Below are 24056 nucleotides of genomic sequence, written 5' to 3' on the forward strand. Positions count from 1 at the left end.
TGGGCTAGGAAGTGAGTCACAGCTCAGCAGCTAAAGGAGTTTGTTTTTCTTTCTCTGAATGTATTTCTTAAGAATTTCGGCCTGATCCTTCAGCCTCTTGTCGGTTGAATCCTCTTAATGTTTAAGACACACAGGGAGCGAGCTATGGCACCAAGACGTTTTCCAATTGCTAGGAATGAGGGTTTTTAAAATACCGAAAATAACCAGAGGGCAGAGAGCCCTGCAATCCTGTTACATAAGCAGATGTTGGAGGACCGAGGCTGGTTTTGAGGTTCCTTTCTCCACAAGCCAATCTCCGCTGATCCTCTCCAACCTCTGCTGGATTTACCTTAATGCTGCAGAAGTCTCAAGAGGGGCCTCTGGATGCTGCGCACTTTTTCGGCAGCTCCAGGCGAACTCGCTGGTCACAAATCACAGTGGGGAGTGATGAGTGAAGGGCCGGCTCTCACCCGCGGGTGGCGGGAGGCGAGGGCGCCGGCGGGCGGAGAGCCCTTCTCCGCGCCCACCCAGGGCTCGGGATGTGCTACTCCGACGGCCAGCTTCCCCTCCTTCCCCTTGCCTGTGACATTTCAAATATTCCTGAACCGTTATTTAGCTTTTCGAATTCACAGAAAACACCTATTGTTATCTCCGGCACTCCCAACTCGCTCCCCAACACCACTACCATCTAAAATGTCCTGCAAAATGGAAAATAATCAAATTCCCCTTTCTCTCCGTATCTGGCCTGTTGGACCGTCTCGGTCTCCTATTCATTTTCTCCCCAATCTTTTCCCTGTCTGTGGACTGACTACATCCTTTGATGAGTTTTCTCTCTTGTCTCTCTCTTTCTCTCCTTCTCCCTCCTCTCCCGTTTCCACCGCTTCCTCCGCTCCTCATCCCTCCTCCCTCCCCGCCCCTCCTCCCTCTCCCGGGCTCCTGGCTCTGCCCTCCCCGCCCCTCCCCAGAGAAGAGTGTCCAGCTTCCCGGGGCTGCCCGCCCGCCGCTGCTCCTCTGCCCACCTACCATGAGGAGCGGCTCCTCCCACCTGCCCATAAAAGCCAAGTGCATGTTACCCGCAGCGGATCAGAGCACTTTCCCGGTCCTCTCCTGCGGGAGCCCCCCGAGCCTCTCTCCTGGATCTTACGTGCTCAAGGTAAGATAACCCTTCTGCAGGCATCTGACCTACTGGGGGTTGCTTCGGGGGAATCAGTTTTCCCCTGGTCAACGTGCTTACTGTTTGGTTAGAGCTGATCCTTATGGATGCCAGATCGGCTGCTCCTTTAAACCAGCAACTGGTTTGAAAACAAACTTCTGTTTGAACGGTAAAATAAAAGTTCGTTTGGGGCAGAAACAGCAGCATAAATATTGCAAAAACCTTTTCTCCTTTTAAATCACTTTTGCCCCGGGTTGCTGGCTGTTGCCAAGGTTAAAGTGTATCTGTTTGGGGTGTTTTCCTGACCGCTTTTCATTGTAAATATTTCACCTAACAGTGGGGGCAAGGAAAACTCTGTCCCATTGTCAAAAATGTACTTTAAAAGAACACAATTAGTTTCCTAAAAATAGCACAAAGGTCTGCTAACAATTTTGCCATGTTTTCCAAACCCCCAAGACAGCTTCTGTGAGTCCTTTAAAAAATATCTTTCCAGGTTTAAGTGCTTGGAAAAAATGATGCCAGCGGGTACCCTTTGCCCAGAGACCATGATCAGGTGGCTGTAGATAGGAAAGAACAAATCCAAATTGACAAGCTACAGCACAACGGTGAGAGCACGAAGTTGTCTTTTCAAGTCGTCCTAAAATGAGAATTGTGCTGGAATAGAAAAGTGTATAAAAGAACTTCACGAATTTCTAGACACACACCTAAACATAAAGCATTTCAATGTGTTTCACAGTCAGAGAAAAATACAGGCCAGATTATCCAATACTTCTGTTTACACCCGAGGGTTGTAAAGAACGATCAGCTCGAAGGCTTTGGAAGTTGGATCCCTGCTTGTCACCCTCTTTTCCCTTACCTAGTAAAAATGGACCCGATTGGCAGAGAGATAGAGTCTTTAAGCTACCCTCATTTTTAAAGACTTCGGACTTTACATCCTGATCTCTGAGGTCTGAGAATGTGTGCCATGCACCTGTGAAGGAAAAACGTCCTCCGCAGCTACTTCTGGAAAACCAGACACTTAGTCCATGAAGTTTGCAGTCAGAATCTGCGGGCTGTGTGGGATGAAACTCTCTCATGTGGGAGAAAAACCCTCTTCAAATATTTCCTCTGGGGAATTGCACAAGACAGCTGAGAGACGGCAAACCAAAGCTGGCAGTCAGGAAACCAAACCACTGTTTCAGCCCTCAAGGTTCTTAAAGTAAGAGAGGAAAAGTTTTCCTTTTTTTTTTTTTTTTTTGGTTTGTTTATATTGTTTCACTTGAAAAAAGAAAAGTCTCCAAAGCTGTAAAAAATTCTTCACTCTTAAAGAAATTAGAATCATTAGAAGTTTAACTGAGGGTCTTCCAAACCTTTCCTCCTTATCGCTTGCATATCAAAAGAAATAATAAAGATATTTAAAATTTCTATTTGGCATGGAGAGGATTCAATGTTATTATTCAAATGAAAAAGTTATATGTAAAACTTTCTGTCATGTGAAATTTTGCTTCATTGGAAAAAATTATTACGAGGAGTGCGGTTTCCTTTAAGAAAATGATATAAAATTACTATTGGCCATGATAATATGTGACCTGAGCATATTAAAATACCTTTTATCTCAAGCCACAGTGCAGAATGCTTGCTTCATATTTGCTGTAAGTGGGTAATCAACCATGACAAGAGCACAGGTATGGGACCGGGCCAAACCAAGTGTGTGGTATGTCCAAGCTAATTCCTCTTTTATGTTAGTGCCGGATTCACGCCCATCATCACAAGGGTGAAAATACACTGTTTCATTCACCAGATCCCCTTGAGGAAAGTTATCTTTTCTGGGAGGGAAAAAAAAAAGTGCTGCCAGTGTAAAAGAGCTCCCTGTTATTCCTAAATGTGGGGATGAAAAGTGTTCCCCCAGGGTTTGCTTCTGCTTTTCCTGGCACTTAATCCACTCTACCAGCTATGAGCCATTTCACAGAAACCTCTCTCCCCATGTGCCATCACATTCAACACCCTAAATAACTGGATGAGATCATCCTAGACTGCTCATGACCTCACTTTCCCAGGGGTCTTTACCAGACACTAAAAGTGATACTTTCTCCATAAGTTTCCTTCTTAAGTTTATAGAAAAATCAGTGGTGGGGATTCATGGAGTCCCCGCAATGTCTCCCCCTTTGCACAGGATATAGAGGCATGAGTCTTGTCTATGCTGTTGTATAGCTGCCCCTGGATTGGCTTGGTTCACTGTATAGCTGCCCCTGGATTGGCTTGGTTCACTGTATAGCTGCCCCTGGATTGGCTTGGTTCACTGTATAGCTGCCCCTGGATTGGCTTGGTTCACTGTATAGCTGCCCCTGGATTGGCTTGGTTCACTGTATAGCTGCCCCTGGATTGGCTTGGTTCACTGTATAGCTGCCCCTGGATTGGCTTGGTTCACTGTATAGCTGCCCCTGGATTGGCTTGGTTCACTGTATAGCTGCCCCTGGATTGGCTTGGTTCATTGTATAGCTGCCCCTGGATTGGGTTGGTTCATTGTATAGCTGCCCCTGGATTGGGTTGGTTCATTGTATAGCTGCCCCTGGATTGGGTTGGTTCATGGCCATATCAACCCCATACCACTCCAGCAAGATGTGAGTGACTCCTTTATTGTTTCTTATTAAAGAAAAGTGACTGCGTGTTTCACTAGAGACACATGGGAAGGGTGCTTGGTTGATCTGGAGGGCCTGTTACATTTAGGGAAACACACGTTTTGGATCCTCTGCTATTCCCCAAATTATAAAACAGTATTCTTCCCATGATCAGAAGGTATATCCTACCTTAATTCCATTTGTGAAACAAGAATCAAGGAGAGGGGGCTGGAATGAACAGAGAATTGAGAGGGGAAGCTGGGCAGAGCTACTCCTAGAAAGTGCCCTAGAAGAGAAAGCCCAGAATCTCTGTAACAAATGCAACTTCTTTTTGCTCTTTTTTATGTGGAATATGGGGAACAAAATCCATATCTGCTGTTGTTGTTGTTTTTAAATCAATGATAGTATTTCTAATAATTTAAGATTCATCTCTACTACACCCTTCTGTAACAGAAAAGAACAGCCCTTCTAAAGACCAACATGATTTCAGGTCTGCCCCACATTAAAACCCATAGATCTTTGCCAGTTATAATTTTATAATAAAAGCTACATTATGAATATAAAAAGCCTCAGAACACATTTTTAACTAATGGGCTGTTCATGTCAACAAATCCACCTCTAACTCTCTCAAAGGGCCCAATGTTCAGTAACTATTTGAAAGTTAGAAGTTAGAGGCAGCTGTCTACTCCTCCCTATCCATGGTCTTCAACTGTGATATGGCCACCTGTAGCGTGATTGAGATGCAGCAGTATTTGCCAATCTCTGGTCCTCCAAGTAACCCTCTGAAAATTAGGTCTTTCTTCAGGCCTTGGCTTCCTTCTCTTCCACCAGGCCTCCATGAACATCCATATGCATAACTCAAGGAAAGTATAGATCTCAAGACTAGAGTGCAGTCTTCTGAGAGTTTCATTGTTCTAGCTACTGAGTGAAATGGGAAAAAAAGATACAGAGAGAAGAATGAGTGCCCTGTGGAATTTAGAGAATCACTTTAGCATTGTGTAAAAAAGAACCCCTTACTACCCAAAACATCTAAAAATTTAAATTAAAAAATAAAAAGGCCAGCTTACAGGTTGTTTCAAAATGCTAAGGATATAATGAAAAAGATCTTCCAATGACCTGACAGTCATTAATATCAGTTTACACCCCCAAGTACTAATTTAGAGCTCTGCTCAACTTCCCCTTTGCAGAGACCCAGGGAGTGAAGACTGGGAAAGAATAGTAACCACATTTCAGCACCAACAGAGAAGCCACTAATTAGACATTCCACTATCAACTTGGGAACTACATTTGCTGTTTGAGGAAAGAGGTTCTTATAGTCTATCTTCAAGCAAATAGATTTGCAACAAGAGAGCTAAAGGGAGTCACACACGGTCGGAATGTCTATAATCTGGGGGCCCTGTGAATGCAAATCCACAAAGCTGTTGAAATTGCAAGGAATCAAACCGAAGTGACTGAAACAAAAATGTTCCCAAAAACTGATCATAGAGTAATCTGCTAAAATAATAATGAATTCTCACTTCTCTGTGTAACATAACAGCAAAAGCTATTGTGGACACCTATAACTGATTATGTCAAATATTAAAACACATTGATGGTCTACCTTCAATCCCCTCTGTTAATTTTGGGCTCACTCCCACTGTCCTTCCTGGGAAATGAAAGCTGTCCTTCTCTCCTTTGGTACAGGATTTACAGATGCAGTCATGCCTCTTTGTGCTACCTCCTTTTTTTTCTTTCAGTGAAAGAAATCTCTTTTCAATCCTTATAGATCTTATAGTTTCTGGAGTACCTCTCATAGCTGTGGCATTTCTCATTATCAAAAGTCTCATACTTATCTTAAACAGGTGATGTAGATTTTCACTCCAACAAATAAAAAACCTTTACATTTTTCTAAATCTTAATTCCTATACCTAGAAGATAAGTAATTTAAATTTGCTCCATGCCTCCAAACTGAAATGAAGCTTCCAAGCAGTTTTATTTATCTAGGCTCTAGTCTAACTTTTGGGGGTTTAAAAATTTATTTAGGGAATCACACAGTACAAAGGCTGAAAGAATCCTTGGAGGTAATTTTAACAAAGTTAATTTTACGGATGAGAAGAGTCAGAGAGGTTGATGTCTTTCCTAAGATCACCCAGACATGAGTAGGAGAAGCAGGACTGGAGTTCGTATGACCGAACTCTCTGATCAGGGCTCTATTTTGAATAACTATAATGTGTCTTCCCCATATAGTGTGTATCTAAGATGTCTCTGACTGTGATGAGAATTCTGTTGAAACATAAAATACAGAGTTCTCAAAAACCGTAACTGGTAGAGGTTTGGGACTTCAGCTGTACCTCTCCTGCAGAACATTTAGAAACACTGGTACAATCCCTTGTGAAGAGTGAAGTCACTGGTTGTCTCCATCACAGGCACCTTATGGTCTTTTTCTCTTCATTCCAGGGTCTTATATGTAATAGCTGCTTGGTAAACCTGTGTTGAGAAAGTGAGTGATTGATTTAAAAAAAAAAAGAGGCTACGTATAAAATATCCATATTTCTTAACTCCTTCCATAAAAATCCTTACAAGTCTAGGTACTTACAGAGACTCAGATCTCAAGTACATCAAATTTAAGATTCCCTGGTGCTTTAAGTAATGCAGGAGAGTCCATTTAGCCTTATCAATGGCTGAGTCATTTCCCTACCTACAGAGATTTCATTAATCCTTACATTTGCCTGAGTTCTAGGAATAGTGCTATTTTTTGCAGCAGGCTTAAGACTGAGTTCCAGCTTTTCCATGACAGAACAAAGGTATTATTTTTATGTGATGATTTACAGCATAACCTTCCTCTTCTCACATCACATTGACAGTGTGTTATCAATATACCTGGAATCTCCTCAGGTCTTTAATGAAAGAAAGGACAAAATATGCATAATGGACCATTAAGGAAAATACTGGTTAAGGGGTGTAGGCATGAGAAGTGTTATGACACCAGAGAGGGATTATCAAGGGGTCAAGAGTATAGAGAGACGATAGTGCAGCTAAGAGGATCCATTCCTCTAAAACAGAAGAGGGAGAAACTCCAGAGAAGAGATTTTTTAAACATGATTGTCAGAGCTAAGACCCACTCAAATGTTTGGGAAGTAAAACCCTATTTGGGTCAGACTTCTCTCTGTATAGTACAATATTAGGAATGGCTCACATGGGGGAAAGCTTTATAAATTTTACATCTATTAAAACTCTTCTTAACCCTTAACTGGACTTCCACTGAGAATGGAACCTCATTGACCTCATTTTAAAACTTGACCCTGACCCAGAGTACTAACTCCATGGATATCATGACATCAAAATGTTCTCTGCTAAGATAAAAATACAACTTTTCATAATACATAAAGTTACCCCAATGTGGAAAGTGATAAAGGTAGAAAAGAATATTCTTGTATCTTTTCTAGAAAGAACTTACTGAGAAAGAGAAAGATGTTACCTCAGATGCTTCTTCACTTTCCTCTAAAGCATGCCTGACAATTGTTTGCAGAACTTTGAAATAGTCATTGTGTTTCTGAAATTGGTTTATTGTATGTTAAAATTTATATGGTCCGTGACTAAGCTTCACTGTGAAAACATACTTTTAAGTAAGTCTTTCTTGAAGATTGTCTTTCTTAAGCTCTCTTGATGTGTTTACATCTCGGGATATTTAGGCATTGGCATCATTTGATGTGCTGAGATTAAAGACAATTAGTCACTTCATGCACTACTTTTCCAACTAACTGAACAGGCCTGGGTGTGGATGTCAGCTGTTGGCTTCTCCAGGAAACAAAATGCATCAGCCTGTTGGGGAGCTTTTCTAGTCCTCTCTGTTAGCTAGATAAAACAGCTGTTTTGCTGAAATTCTGGGCCACCATTAAGGTGTCATGTATTAGGGAACTATGGCCGATTTAGAAAGACATTTGGCCACCCAGCAGTGGCATGGCTAAGCCACAGCTGCCCTCAGTTTACAGCAGGACAGCAGAGCTTCAGAGCTGGTTGAGGAGTGTTGTCCTGGGGCAGCTGGGAGATATTTTGTGAGCTCCCATCCCATTTAGTACGTCTCCTCTATCATACCGCATGCACGCTAAAGATAAATCTAAACTTGGTTCATAAATTCAAAGCGATGACTGTACATTATTATATTTCTTTGAAGATCTGTACTTAACAGTTTTCCCATCGAGAGGTCATAGTGTTCATCCGTGCTATAAAGCCAGACAAGTGGCCTCTTGTTAAAGGGCATATACAAGACAAGCCTGAGGAATACAGGAAGGGAGACGCTAGGTGGAGCTAAGAATTTGAGGCTTGGGTGACCAAGATTGTTGAGGTAGGAAGAGTGAAGGAAGATAAAGAATCTGCAGCAAAAATAGGCTATTGGATCCACAGTCCCTGACTTCACGTCCAGTTCCCCTTCTAGCTCCCAGCTGACCCTAGTTCCCCGCTGTCCCGTGAGTGGGGACAGAGGTTATTGACCAGTAGAGGGAGCCGGGGGGTTGAGTGTCTCAGAACAGAAAACTGATTTGTTCCCAGAGGGAGCCTTCAGATTTTCATTTTCCTGATAAAAGACAGAACAAGGTGTCTTCTACAACCAGTGGCTAAAATGTAGCACAGGAGTATACCACATTGCTGGTTTTCCTTTAAAAAAAAAAAAAAATCCCAATTTAAGCCTCTACAAATAAATCACCTGCGTTTCAGCAATGCCAGAAATGTCCAGGCATGTAGGAGTTTATTTGAAAGAAAACCATGGCAATCTTAGAAAATGTTCTTTCCGAGGCCACCACCAGCCAAGACTTAAACGTTCAGGACTAAATGCTCAATTCAGCAATAAATAAACCACATCAGCTGGGGGTCAGCAGCAGACAAGCACAGAGTCAAGGGCTGAGAAAACCTCTTGGGTTCCAAAGGGAAGCCCTAGTGTCCTGCCAGGATCAACTCCTGGTCCCCAGGAGAGGGGAAGGGAAATGCAAGAAAGAGGGAGGAAGAAATGGGCCAAAAAGGCTTTGTCCAATCAAGATGGCTCAGAACCTACACTCCAGGATCCTCGTTTCTCCAGGCAGCAGTCAGAGTCTTGCCTAGACCGAAGTGAATACCTTTCTGTTGAACATTTCCATTGCACAGTGGTGTGGGGATGGCTTGTTAAGACTTGAGACAATTGCAAAATTCAGAACCCTCTAGAGGAGAGAGATCAATTAGGACCATTAAAAAAAAAAAATCCCTGGCATACCAGGAAAGGGCAGCTTGCTTTGTAAAAATTATGACATTCACAGGAAAACAGAGCAATCCTCTCTCTAGGACTATTAGTGATCTCAGTAGAGATGAAGCTGTGAAGTTGGTATGCATGTGGCCTGAGAATCCTCTATTCTAGGAATTTTCAGTGTTTTAGTCCCCAGAACACCTTGACTGTTTCTGGGGCCTTGGTCATCTTTGTGCCTTAAGTGGTTCTCAAAGAACCACTCTCTTTAGAGGCAATTAAGGCCTTGCCAAATATTTTACAGGATGGTGCTACTTAAGCATACATAGTTAATTGATTGCACTCAGGACACCTGGAGATGGCTCTTGGCATTTACAAAAAACCAAGTTAAAATGGAATAGGAATACAGTGCCAAACAAGCACATAACTTTCCAAGATATACTAGGAGCATTTTTATTTCTTATAGTAGAGAGGACAATATTACATGTCCCAAGGGGCCAGATAAGGCCTAGGGTAAGTAGAAAAAGGGAAAGAAACAATAATTAAACTATGACTTCAAGAGTCTCAAGAGGCCTATATGTTCACCTATTCATTATCTTGACACCAGTCAAAAAAATTCCTCATACAGAAAAAAAAGTTTTTGTGATTTTTCAAATTGTTTTACTGGAGAAAGATATTTTTAATAGTGACTGTTATAGTATAAAATTTCTAAATGCCACTTCTTCAGCATTTTCCAAAGTGTGTTTCAAAACCAGTAATATATGGGATATTAACATGTTTATATAGGAAAAGGTTCTATGGTCCAATAAACTTTAGAAATACTCAATGAAATAACATGACCAATTTTACTTATTATTTTACAATTAATACAAGTAATTTTACCAATTGCTTATTATTTTACAATTTTACTTACAAGATTTCATAAAGACCTTAATATGCTCTGTGTATTTTCATTCTTCAAAAAAGTTACAGTAAATAGTGTGCACCCAACATATTCGATGACAAATCTTCTCAACCTGAGGGCATCTCTTGGGTCTGGTATTTTATGGGACAGTTTAGGAGTCACAAACCTCAACTGTTTTCAGTTTAAATTATTCCAAGACTTACTGGGACATGATATTTTCAGTGTTACCAGTTAATATGTAATATGCATGGAGCGTCAGTGTAGATTATGTGCTATGTCAAACATAAAGTAAGAAACAATCCCAGTGTGATTTCCAAACCCAATTGAAAAGGGGAGAAGAGAAGCAAGTGAACATGTCTTGGCCCCATGACTAAGTTCTTTATGATAAGAACAGCAGAAATGTTAAAATAATTTACCAATAGTTAAGTTAAACAGTAAATGAGAGAGAAAAAGAGGGGAGGGAGCGATGGGAAGAAAGAAGGAAAGGAAATAGGGGAAGCGGGGAGAATATTGGGTAGACTGAAATGATCTCTTCCTTCCCTCATCTTTCTCAGTGTCAGGATATTGTGTTACAAATAAAGAAATGGCCAATAATGAGTAATAAGTCAGTAAATGGGCAGCCTGGATAATTTCATGAATTAGCTCAACAACCCCTGAGCTGTTCAACATAAACACCACTAATTAATCAAAATCATTAACCAAACATTTTTTCTTGAGAATTTACTTTATGACCATCAATAGGGAGCTAATTCCTGGAATAGGAACACACTGATATTCTAGTATATCTTGCTACCTCAGGGCTTATTGGTTTACCGGTGACACTCAGACCTCCTACCCGTATCAAATTGACTGCTTCTCTTAGGGTTCTACTCTGGGACATCTCTTTCCCCTCGACAAAGATCATGCTTGGAGGCCAGTATCCCAAAAGCATTGCAGTGTAGCATCCTCTCCTTTAAGAAAATAAGTTCACAGTCATCCAAGGGAAAAACTCAAACTCATCATTTCTAGTTACAATTATAGATACCACCTAGTAAGTGGCTCACAGAACCCGACATTGAACTGCTCTCATTATCGCTATTGCTTACACCAGCAGTACAAGGGTGGTATTATCATTCCCAATTCAAAGATGAGAAAAACGGAGCGTCTGTTTGGTCAAGCAGCTTGCCCAGGGTCACCCAGCTAGAAGTGACAGAGCCAGGAGTCCCATCCCAGTCATGTTCCAAAGGCCACAGGTTTCCTGCTGCTTCATGGTGCCTCTCCTGAGGTCTCGTCATATCATAAAAAGAAGAAAAAATATCGACTCCTGTGTCACTACCTCTGACTCATAAAGAAAGTGAGAGAATTCCAATGGCTCTGTTCCTAGACACTGCCGACTGGCTCTGTTTTTTGTTTAATACTGTGATTTTAATTTCTTTTTCTTTTTTGTATTTTTTTCCTAAAAGCATGCTGCCATTTCAGAGCCAAAGAAGTAAGGTCTGTGTAACTAGAAAAATAAACAAAAAAAGCTATCATTTCTCCCTGGGGTAATTTATAAGGTCTAAGGTTTCTCCATAAATTCTCCCCAAGTGATCCCAAGTTGCTTGGCATGAGTCTGGGAAAAAGAGTGACAAGCAAGCATGTCATTCCTCAAGCAGGAGAAATTCCCATGAGTATATGAGGAACAGCCTAGAACAAAGGTACTCTGGCGTGTGAAACACACTTGAATCCAGCTCCCTGGATCATTCTTTGACTCTTGCTGTATTCCATACCCAGGTGAAGAGAGTAAAGACAGTTTAACTGAGGCTCCAAGCCACATGAGTCACCTAGACAAAAGTCTATTGTCTTTACACCTGCTGCTTAACCTATTTGAGGGTGTACAGATAACCCCCCTTTCCAAAAGTTCACTTTATGCCACTTCACTTCTATGAAAGACCTATATTACTACCTGTTTCTGCTAATCTAAAGAAATCCAAAGAAGATTTTCATCTTTATGGAAGGGGGGCGTGGGAATGCAACAGTGTTGGGTGGGCCAAAAAGTTCATTCACGTTTTTCCATAAGATGGTATTGAAAATCCAAACAAACTTTTTGGCCAACCTAATAGCATTCAGCACTGCCAAGCTCCTTCCCCAGGAATTACACTCAGCATCAAGCCGCGATAGCTCTGAACCGTGTCGGTAAGCATCTGTGCTTATTCCGGATTATTTTTTGCATCCATTAACAAGATGTGTCCTAAGGTAGCTGCTTCTTCACTTAACCCCATTTTGCCGTATGAAAGATTTCATACGCATGCTCTGATTTCAGACAGCAGGGGAAACTTGTATGTAAAAAATAATTACACTCTGAGCCCTTCCTTTGTGCTATGCCAAAGACAAAAGAGGAAAGAAGGTCTAGGTCTTTCCACATGGTCACATTCTGCTTTACTTTGTAGTTTTGTGCTTGATCTTCCCTCTCTGCCAGGAGCATTCCCCATTTGATCTACTGACTTAATTTGTACTCCTCCTCTGAGATTCAGATCAGCAAACTTCCCCTCTGAAAAGACCTGCCTGCACCCGGCCCGTCTTGACCGCATGTGCACCTCCCCACGCCCACCAGTGTTCTGTGCACAGCCCTGGCACGGCCACGCCTTTGTATAAGACAGTGATCCCCTTGTAGGACTCGTGTGCTGCTTATCTCTGCACCTTCGATGCTTAGCACACAAGAGAAACTTGATAGATGTGAAAAGAAAAAAAGGGATGAGGGGACAAAATGCAGTGATGGTACACGAGAGGCTCTAAATATGCTTTTCCCTATCCCTGTAGGTTTTCCCAAGAAGTGTGTGCACACACACACACACACACACACACACACACAGTATTACCAGGCTCAACTCTGTAGCTGTTTGTAAGGCTCAGGATGAACCCCCAGTGGGAGACTAATATTAAATATGAGCCTTCTGAATACCTAACTACATCAGTTCAGTTCAGTTCAGTTCATTCTCTCAGTCGTGTCCGACTCTTTGCAACCCCATGAATAGCAGCACGCCAGGCCTCCCTGTCCATCACCAACTCCCGGAGTTGACTCAAACTCATGTCCATCGAGTCGGTGATGCCATCCAGCCATCTCATCCTCTGTCGTCCTCTTCTCCTCCTGCCCCCAATCCCTCTCAGCATCAGTGTCTTTTCCAATGAGTCAACTCTTCGCATGAGGTGGCCAAAGTACTGGAGTTTCAGCTTCAGCATCAGTCCTTCCAATGAACACCCAGGACTTATCTCCTTTAGGATGGACTGGTTGGACCTCCTTGCAGTTCAAGCATAAGGCAAGATTATTTGCTGGGTGGTGCCACTCCCCGGGACTATCTGTAACCTGCTCAAAACTATTCATTAGCATTAGAAAACAGATGAAACACCTTAGCCTGCCAGCCAGTCCCTCCATCCCTCTTACCTCAATCCAGCTTTCCATTTTCACCACTCTCCAGTCTGTACCAGGAATTTGACCTAAGTCAGATAGACTGTTCTTCCCCCAAATATTCTTTCCTCTTTTTCCTACTGACTATGCCCCACTGTTCTTTACACTTGTCAAAATAACTATAAATTCAAGGTCCTACTAAGATCTTCCTAAGTATTGCAGCCTGCCTTGATTCTTCCTTATTCTCAACTGGTTGGTAGTTATTGTAAATATCACTTATGTGTTGCCTGTACCCTGTATTGAAGAAATTGGGGCTATTAGAACTTGCTGCAATTATAGAAATGTGTTATAACTGAACCGTCCAATATGGTAGCCATCAGCTATATACGTCAACTGAGTACTTGACATGTGGCTAGTGCAACTGAGGTACGGACTTCTATTTTATATTTTTGTAGTCTCTTTAAATTTAAAATGACATAGCCACATGTGGCTAGTGGCTACTGGATTGGACAACACAGAATATTTAACTTGTTGTGTGCTATGTCTTGTAACCTTGACGAGCATATAAACTATTGGGAAAAAAATTGAATTCAGTTCTTTTTTGTATCCTCAGCTAATGCCATGATTGTGGTAGTATTCAACAAATGTGCTCAGTGCATTGCTAGACTGCTGGGTCTGCCTCTTAAAGTTATAATCTCTTAAAGACGTCCTCTCCCATACATACATAATATTAATAAAATAATACAGATTGCCTTTGCTTTTTTAACGGTTTAAACTCACTCAGAATGGCACTGTATCACTACCTGGATCCTTTATCACTATAAAACCAAAATGAGATGAAGAATGATTTGAACTGAGTCTCTGAAAGAAAAGGTTCCATTATGCATAATGATCTCTTCTCTTTTCCCTTTGGGGGGAAAATATGTTTTAAATGTTTTTTAAACATGTTTCAAACCTGCTGAAACAGAATTTCTTTAATTTTCAAAATGACCTTTTCTACAGAGAAAGACTGTCCCTGAGAATCTGAAACAAGTTCAACCACCAGATTTTTATTACCCCTTGAAGTCCCATCACTTTCTGAAGGAAGTTAGTTCTCAATGATAGACTTTCCCATAGCATTTTTGTCTCTATTTCTAGTGCCCAATCTGAGGCTCTTTAAAGAAGGCTAAACCTCTCCCAGCAGGTCAGGGAAGGTCACAGGTCTTCGGAATTTGACAATGATGCGCCCCTGGCATTTGCTGGCTTACCAACGGCCCTTCAGGAATCATCATGCCAACAGGCCAACCACACAATAAAACCCTGTGCCTGCAAAGCCAAGAGCAAAGTGATCAAACAGTCTGGCTGCAGATTAGACTCTGACTTATTAATAAGCTTTCAGAAAATAAACCAGAATGTGTCTCTAGCAGCAACAGTTTACAGGAGTTGTTTAATGATTTCAGAGGTCGGCCATACCGCATGCTTTCCTTCTGACTCAGTGAAGAGCAGGACAGGGCAGAAAAGACGTGAACAAAGCCAGGGCAATCAGCTGTATCTTTTCCATTCACAGCTAAGTTTATTTGGAGTGACTGGAAAAACCTTCAATGAAAACTTTTTTTAAAAATAATAAAATAAAAGAATTTACCCTGAGATCATCAGCCAGACAACATCGAGAAATAATTATGGGTCGGTATTTTCCTCTACCTTGTAAAATATTTACAAATTGTAGCATAAGCAAGCCCTAGAGTATCATAAAGATAGCAATAACATTTCAACTGTATTTTTTTAATATTTAGTCATCAAAGATATCACCATGTGTTTAAATCACATTTGAATACATATAAATAAAATTTTCATCTGTAGACAGGAGCCAGTGGCTAAAGAAAGAATCCACTGACTCCTTTGCAACAAAGTAAGAACACCGGAGAGGTTTGAGATCTTGTTTTTATAAAATAGAATTCATTATTAGCACATGAGCAAGAGAGTATTAGTAAGTATCTTAATTTGAGGCCTTTTAAACAAGAAAGTATTGATGATGATAACAATAACCTTTGCAATGAAATCTGCAGTTTATGACATATATTCTATATATACATTCCTTTATTTGCATTAGAGATTTTTATCTATATTTCACACATGAGTCTGTGGAGACAAAGAACGATTAAGCAAATTTCACAACATCATTTAGATAGTAAGTGATGGAGCTTGAATATGAACCTAGATCATCCCATTCCCGAAGTCCTCTTCTTTCTACTCACCTAGGCCTAGAGTATCACACCCAGGTATGGGCCTGGCAGGATAAATGAGAAACTGCAGCAAAGGAAAGCTGAATGATCTTTAAGGTTACTTCATAAACCAGATTCAGTGATTGAGAATGTGCTTTTCAAGAAGATAGAACTCAAACTCCCAACAATGATAGGAGTTAATGTGTAATGAAGGTTTACTTGGCGCAGTGCAGAATGCCAAAAGCTTCTCTTTTTTTTATCTTATATATTAGTGCATTTTATCCTGATCAATTTCCTATGAGACAGGATATGTAAGAGAGGTGAAGTAATTTCTTCAAAGTCGTGTGGCTAGAAGTAAAGTAACCAAAATATGAAACCAGTAAATCATATTCCTGAGCTCTCCTCGTTAACTGCTACATCATTGACATTTTATCCCCAAATTATTCACAACACCCTGTTAATAATCTGTGGACAAACAACGGTCACAGGACCAGCAACATAGAAATGCCACGAATAATCAGCAAGAATAGTTTCGTAGATTGTTTTCTGTACAGTTGATGATTTTAAAGAACACACAATTAATTTTAAACCTGCCTGTAAGTTGTAAAGCGTATTTAAAAATCCCCTTTTAATTAAGGCCAAAATGCATGTCGTTAATGGAAGAAAAAATAACAAAACACCTTAAACCATAGATGAGAAGCCACTGTCACAAAAAAAACACTGAATTTGGCAGAAGAAGTCACAGAGTCATGTACTACCTCTGCTACCTAGCAGCACAGAACCCTGGGCAAGACAGTGGGTCTCAGCCAGTGTTCACTTTCTTGGCTTTAGAATTAGTCTGCCTCTCTGGATTGTTATGAGGTTTAATAAGATAACATATGAGAAAGTATCTGGCACTGAGAAGGCACTTAGTAAAAGTTATTTGATAATAATGACTCCCAATTATTGAATACTTAAATATTGCTCTATACATAATGCAAATAAGGGCAAATGAAGGACCTCTTTCCTTTGCAGTTCATTTGATGAACTCTAGACTCCTACTCCAGGGTACCTCAGTGAGCTTGTCATGGTGGCAGTGTGGGATACTTTTTGGCTCATCTATCTTTCTGGTCTTTGGAGGATTTGGGATTTGGAGAGTAAGGAGGTTGTTTATGTTCTGCTGTTGTTATTTGTTTGTTTGCTTGTACTAAATGGCACTACATCAGTGTTCCCAGTAGTTCGCCAATGGAGGAAATTTCTGTGATTGCATAATCCCTCTCCAGTCCCAAGCTACCTCCCTCCATTACCAGGGCAATGTAGATAACATATAGGCAACTGTGGTATCATCAGAAAGGAGATGGCTGTCCCTAGTGTTTCATCTAAGGTCTTAGCTCATCCCATGGGCTCTGGAGCTTTATGCTTCTGTGCTCTGTACACTCCCATTTAGGGTGCTGGCATTCCAAATACATCCTGATCCCTGCATTTTGATGCAGTAATATACCTTCTTTTTTATTGACATATAGTTGACTTACAATTTTGTGTTAGTTTCTGGTGTATGGCAAAGTGGTTCTTACATGTATTCTACATAGAGAGACTATATATATCAATGATGAATTTGGGTGAATACTATCCAAACCACTAGAAAAAACTAAATTATTCCAAGTTTCAGAATTAAAATATATTTAAGGTAACTTTTCATTTACCTTCTTAAGTCATGCACATTCTCTCTACAACATTCAATGTCAGCACATCAGAGTCCTATCTTATATGAATTCCATTTTCCTATTTTAAAAGCCCTAGCCTTTTTATCTCTATGCCTTAATTATCAAGAAAACTTTCAATCCAGACTCCCTCAAAAACTGGCTCTAAGAAGCCAAATGTTAGAATAAGGAAAATAATAAGCTACAGGAGAAGAAGGTACTTTTGTTTATGAGACAAAGAAAAGAGGGCCATAAGAATCTTAAAAGACTGTCATTCCAGTTCAGTTATCCTACTTTTGTTTATTTAGGACTTTGATCTCAACCTCATTTATTCATTCATTCAACAATTCAACATATAGCTTTTGGGGACCTACTATATGCTAAGCCCTAGATGCTAGATGCCATCAAGAACTGTTTCACCTGCATTTAGGATTAGCAGCTGAAAGGTACAGAAACCAGTAAAAAGCTATCTGAAGCATAAATGCACAGGGAATCTGAGAACTCCTTTTTATTCAAAGGGGAGGCCAATTTTTGTGCCTTTTTCATGCTGGTCAGGGTGTTCTGAACCTTCCCTGGGACCAGCATTCTCTCACAACACACCCATCCTCACTCAGGAAAAGGCTTTCACTCAACAGCTGTCAAGGATTCAAGCACCAACCTACTCTTGAGGTGCCAAAAACCCAACAAGTCAACACCTTAATAGATACACTTCAGACATTCAGCACACATATATAAAAATGTACAATGCAGTAAACTCTCTTTTATCTGGTATTCTTTCAACTAAAATTGTTATGAAATCTTTTAATTCTCTTGCCAACAGGATAAAATGAGTGAGTGTCCTAGGGATGACCCCAAGTCACTGAGAAATCCTAAGGGCCTGGAACAGAATCAGGCACTTTGCTTTCCAATAAATGCTGGGTGGATGAATATTATCTGAATCACTAGAAAAAAAAATAAATTATTCCAAGTTGAATTTCAGAATTAAAATACGCTTAAGGTAACTTTTCATTTATCTAACATTCTGAAAACTTCAACCCTACAGAACACAACTGAGGACAAAAAGTAAGTCAAAGGTACTCAGAGATGAAAAGACGACGGTTGTTAAGGTTCGTGGTATGGTGGTGGTTTAGTTGATAAGTGGCAGCCAACTCTTTGTGACCCCGTGGACTGTAGCCCGCCAGGCTTCTCTGTCCGTGGGATTTCCCGGGCAAGAATACTGGAGTGGGTTGCTCCTCCTCCAGGGGATGTTCTCAACCCAGGGATCAAACCCGGATCTCTTGCCTTACAAGCAGTCTCCTGCATTGCAGGTGGATTCTTTCCGACTGAGCCACTAAGGTTTGTATTCATAAGCAATTAGGATACTGTATTGGTGTTTATCTTTCTGGCTTACTTCACTCTATTGGCTGATTCATGTCAATGTATGGCAAAAACCACTACAATATTGTAAAGTAATTAGCCTCCAACTAATAAAAATAAATGAAAAATAAATAAATAAATAAAAACATAAGCAATTAGGATTTCTCACTTCAAGCCTTATTTACCTCTACTTTGCAAATAATGCTAACAAACTTGGTTCTCTGATCCCTAAGTACAGGGCTTACCTGGCAGCTCAGTGATTAAAAAATCCACCTACCAATGCAGGAGACATAAATTTGATCCTGGGTTGGGAAGATCCTCTGGAGAAGGAAATGGCAACCCACTCCAGTATTCTTGCCTGGGAAATCCCATGGACAGAGGAGCCTGGCGGGCTCTAGTCCATGGGATCACAAAAGAGTCGGACCCGACTTAGCCACTAAACCACAAGAACACAGCGAACTTAAAGTACCTAATTTGAATAGGGGAAGGGATTGCAACAAATTCTTTGACAGCAGGGAGGAATAGAATCATGGAAACCTAGGAGCACAGGAGGAAAAGAGCTGTAAAATGATCAGAATTTCTAAGGTGTATGGCATTCGTGGAGGAGATAAATAGTTGCATAGCTTTAGGAAGTTCCTGGGGGAACCACTGAATCACAGCTGAGTAAAAATATTGACATATTTAGTAGTATCATTTAAGAATAAAGGAAATTCTGTATTTCAAATATATCATATAAAAACAAGCCTATGTTGGTCCTGGTGGTTGTAAAATTATCAGCTATTAGGAAAATTTTAATTTATCCAAAATGTCTCATTCCCTGAAGACTCGGGAAAGTTGAGGTCATTCTACTATATATGAGTGTGTATGCATGCATATGTGCACATATGTATATAAATTATATGAAGTAGAATTTTTGTTACACTAGAAAACCTCATCCCCCTAACATGCAGTATAACGGATTATTAACTTTCTGGTTGTTGGCTTCCTATAAAAGCATGATCAAAGTGGTTACCTGGAATCCAAAACCTTGAGTTCATGCTTTCTTTTCATCTAATACAACTGAGATCAGAGAAATTACCTCACTGCTCAGTGACTCAATTTATCTATTGGTATAACGAGAAAAACAAAAGCTGAGCTCACAAGGGTCTGGTGGACTGCTCCCATTTCAAAACTTGGAAATGTTTAATATAAATCCCAATAATAGCCTGGTTTGGGTTATTATTTTTAAGCAAACACCCTTCAAAAAAAGAAGAGGCAAGGTAGTCAGTCTTTCTTTTCCCAGTTTCTATCCTTACAATCTTTCCTTTCCAAAGAACACAAGAGAGAAATAAAGGAGCCAAGCACTCTGACTCACAATTTTTTCTAATAGTGCTGTGGTCAATTTGCTCCCGCATAAAAAAGTAGTCATGAAGCTTTGAACTCTGGGTCTTGGAAGGCCAAGCGTGGAAAAACATCTTTAGCAGAAAGAAGGGCACGTTCCCAATCTGTCCAAATCTGTCCAGTGTGATGCGTTTGTGAAAAGTCCACTTGGGCACACAGCTCCCCCCATTGGAGTCCTTTTCCGATGTTAGAACTTTCTGACAAAATAAGGGGCTGAACTTTGCCTTTCAATGAAATCTTGAGTCTAGTTTCTTTTTGAGATCTTACTCATTCGATCCTTAAGATGGTTTCTCAGTTTGAACTTGCTTTTAGGACAAATGGGGAAAATGCTATAACTTTGTGCCTAGAAAAGCTGGCTCGATCCTTCCTTCAGGGGAAAAAAAAAAGTTCTATGTGGTTCAGAAAGCTGAAGGTTCACTAAGAGCCTTCACTTAGAGATTTCTGATATTGAAATTGGTTATTACATCCCAGCAATGAGCAGATATTGTGCTTTTTGTTTTCTTCGAGACAGTTTCCTTAAAGTCTGTCACAGTCTAAATACAACTTTGTAGTGTATGAAGGGCTTTCATGTATGTTCATTCATTTGTGAGACCTGTATGCCTCTGATTTCCCAGTATTTTTATAGTTGTATTTTATTTCTGGTTTTGACTATTTTTTTATTATTAATTTATTTGGCAGCCTTGGGTCTTAGTTGCGGCACTCGGAATCCCCATTGTGTCAGATGAGATTTTTTGTTAGGATTCACTGGCTCCAAAGTTGCAGTGCATGGGCTTTCTTGCTCCATGGCATGGGGAATCTTAGATCCCTGATCAAGGATTGAACCCATGTCCCCTGCATTGCCAGGCAGATTCTTAACCACTGGACCACCAGGAAAGTCCCTGTTTTAATTCTTAAAGACACTCACAATCTGAAAAAGATACATATCCATTTTGGTACATTTTAAAATGGCTATTGTCACTCTTTCGCTGAGAAGATTAAGAAGTTGGCTGTTCCTCCATATTGCCCAGTCGAAAAGTTTATCTCAGTACTAAAATCTCATTATCTAAAGTGCTCTAAGGACATCTCAAAAGTGTCTTCACTCATCTCCCTGGGAGGAAGTTTCTATAGAAACACTGTCCACTCACTGTTACCAAACATACACCTTACCTGCAGGCCATTCTGTCCCCCGTGCCTCCCCTCTGTTACAGACATTCTTCTTCCTAAATTTCTCCATATTCTCTGGCATTCCTCATCCCAGCCCTCCTGCCTTCTGGGGATTTCACTCTGAACCATTTGCACCATCTGCCCATTACAGCTGTGGTGATCTCTCTCAACCCAGATTGCATCATGACTCACATCTGTTTAAAACCTTTCGGGGATATTTCATGGCCCTCAGATTAATAGAATCCAAACACCGTCAGAGGATTTACAAGGTCCTCTTTCATCATCTGGGCCTGCTGATCTTTCCAGCTCCATTTCTTTCCATATTACCTGCTGTCACAAAGCTCCCCCCCCCCCAGATGTATCCAACAGTTTTCTCTGAGCATGCCATAGCTCTTATTTTTTAGGGCTTCCATTCACACTATTCTGTCTTTTTGTGTGGAACACCCTGCCTTCTCATCACCTCCCATCCCCCTTGAAGCCATCCTTGAACCCCAGAACTGGATTAGGTGGCCCTGCTGTATGCTCACATGTTACCCCAACATTCCTCTGTGGCATCTAACACTATCACCGTAACTATTTAATTAACAGATTATCTCTCCGCTGGCCCCATTATAAACCCCATTATGGTCTGAATTGAGTTTGTCTTACTAAGCAGCGTGTTCCATTCCTGAGCCTGAAGCTAAGCACAGATATTTAATATTTGTTGAATGAAAGACACATAAATGATAATCAGAGAAGCACCAATATCAGAGGTAAAGCAGCAGATTCAAGATTTAACCAAGGTTCTTGAAAAAGTGAGTGGTCAAAGAAGTCAGAAATCAAAGTCTTGAACAATCAGCAGTGCAAGGTGGTGGAGGAAGAAGAGGTCTAGACAGGCCTTTACCCATAACAGCAAACAGAATCTGGTAGTCACACCACCAGCCAGTCCCTCTCACACTCATCCTGAGCAAAGTTCCCCAAAGTTTCCGACTGTGATATGAGGACTAGCTACATCATGATTCTACGTCCCCAGCCAGCCCTACTGACTCAGAATCTTTTCTAGGCTGGGGCCAGAAATCTGCATTTTCAATCAGCACCCCCACAGGGATACTTATGTACATTAAGGTCCTAGGCCAGAAGTACAATCACAGTAGCTGGTTGAGTAGGGAGAACAAGAGTGGGAAGCAAATACCCTTCCTTGGTGGTGTCTAGCTCCGTATTATGAGCCCCAGTTGCTGTCCATGCGGCCCATGACTCATTGATAAGGATCCCTTTTGCTCTGGTTCATTCATAATGAGCTAACACACAGCTGGTCCATGTGTGACCCTTAAAAGTTCCAACAAGGGTCATGTGTAGGGGGGAGGGGGCATGCTTTCATAGCACTGTGGTTATAACTCCCACTTAACTTCTCACTGTGGCCTCCCTTCTCTTATTTGGGGCATGGCCCAGTATAATTCATCTCCACATTCTATCTGGACAGCAACCATTTAACCAATGCTCAATAAAACATATTGCCTTGTCCATGACCTGGACAAAGGGCTAATAACAATAATAACTATGAAGAGTCCATTGTAAGCTATCACTCCTCTGAGGAAAACAAAAATGTCCCCTTTAACCCCACTAAGCCTGTGGTTTTAAAACTCTGTCCAATTTTGCATTATTGTCAAAGAAAAATAATTAGATATGGATGACTGAAAAAAAAAAGAAAAAGAAAATCTAGAAAGTTCTATCTGAGTAAAAGAAGTTCACCTCAAACCAGCATTTCCTGATTTGGGCTTGTGCTCCAAGCAGTCTCATTATTTTCCTTCAGGTTTTACATATAGCTTTGTCCTTTATGGTCATGCCTATCTGTCATGCTCACACCAAGTCCAAGGCAAGCACTGACTTTCGTTACTGTTCTATTATTTGTAGCTTGAGATTATTCTTCACCTTTCTCCCAAGACTCCGTTCTATCACTGCCATTTGACGTCAGTATACAGCACCTTAAGCCCCCAATAAACTGGAACGTATGTGATGTGGGCGGGAGAAACAATACATCTTGACTTCCCTGAAGTTGTCTGAATCAAATGTTTTAAGTATAATTAAAAACATATTTTACAAGCAAAGAGAGCCAATAAACCAGAAAAGCGGCATGGAAACGCCAGGCTCCACTCCTCTGGTTTTAATACTCTTCCGTGGAGGACCTTAGGAAGAGTGAGGGACTTGTGTCCCTGGATGGAGTCACACGGGGGGACAAGTGCGCATCTACACGCATGGTCCATCTCTCACACATGCTCTATGAATGAAGCTCTACCAGGGAAAGAAGAGGAAGGATATCAGAGCCCCATGGCTTTGTACAACCTCCCTTACATTAATATGGGGCCCTCATAAGCCTTTACACAGGTGGTAAGATTAAGGGGGAGAATCTCATTGCCTTTGTGTCCCTCTGGCCCCCCAGATCTAAAACCATGATTATTTTCCTATAATTTTTTAAAAATATCACTACAAAGGAAATGTCCCCCCGGGCCAGGTCGCTTTCTCAGTTGCACTACATAACTCCCGCTCACTCTGTGGGATAGTGTTGTCCTTCTTCTTAGCGACAAGCATTCTGCTGGGTCTTTCCAGCCCCTGAAACTGGGTGTCTCTGCTGGTGCAGTGGGCCTGGCACGAGGAAGGAGTCTGGGCTATGAGATTGAATCCTTGGCACACACTGGATCATTCTGGCACACCAGCTTCTCCTATAATTCCTCTAGCTATGAATTGGAGCAGATTTATTTATTCAATTTATAAAATGGCACTATTCATTAAAGTAAATCACTTGATGTAAAAGAACTAATTATAGAGCTTTTAATAAAAAAAAAAAAAGTTAAAGCTTTTTACCCTAGAGCTGGGGGCAGAACCAGTTCTGAATCATAGGTTTTTATTGTGTGTATGTGTTAAAGTTCCAGGGGACGTGATTTGATTTGACCCAAATTTGCTTAATAGCTAACAATGATGTAACAGGCTTTTACTGTTTGAAGACCAGAATAGCTGTGTATAAAGATACCCTTTTCATTGTCTATGTTTATGTCCATTTGTAAAAACAGATCTCTTATGCAGTGCTGACAAGAGAACAGAGATAGGGAGATGATCATACATTATTGGTAAGAGTCTA

The 24056-nt window shown here is 40.9% G+C and overlaps 1 protein-coding gene across 2 annotated transcripts in view; it reads left to right on the forward strand.

The window, feature by feature from the left end:
- The first annotated feature begins 960 nt into the window (after positions 1-960).
- The window catches only part of COL8A1 (collagen type VIII alpha 1 chain), a 159245-nt gene continuing 136149 nt past the window's right edge, over positions 961-24056 (forward strand). For both annotated transcript variants that reach the window (XM_061134414.1, XM_061134415.1), the window contains exon 1: positions 961-1132. The gene's annotated coding sequence lies outside the window, so the exon portion shown is untranslated. The remainder of the gene's footprint in view (positions 1133-24056) is intronic.

The sequence above is a fragment of the Dama dama genome, chromosome 31, assembly GCF_033118175.1.
Source record: "Dama dama isolate Ldn47 chromosome 31, ASM3311817v1, whole genome shotgun sequence".
Classification (NCBI taxonomy): domain Eukaryota; kingdom Metazoa; phylum Chordata; class Mammalia; order Artiodactyla; family Cervidae; genus Dama; species Dama dama.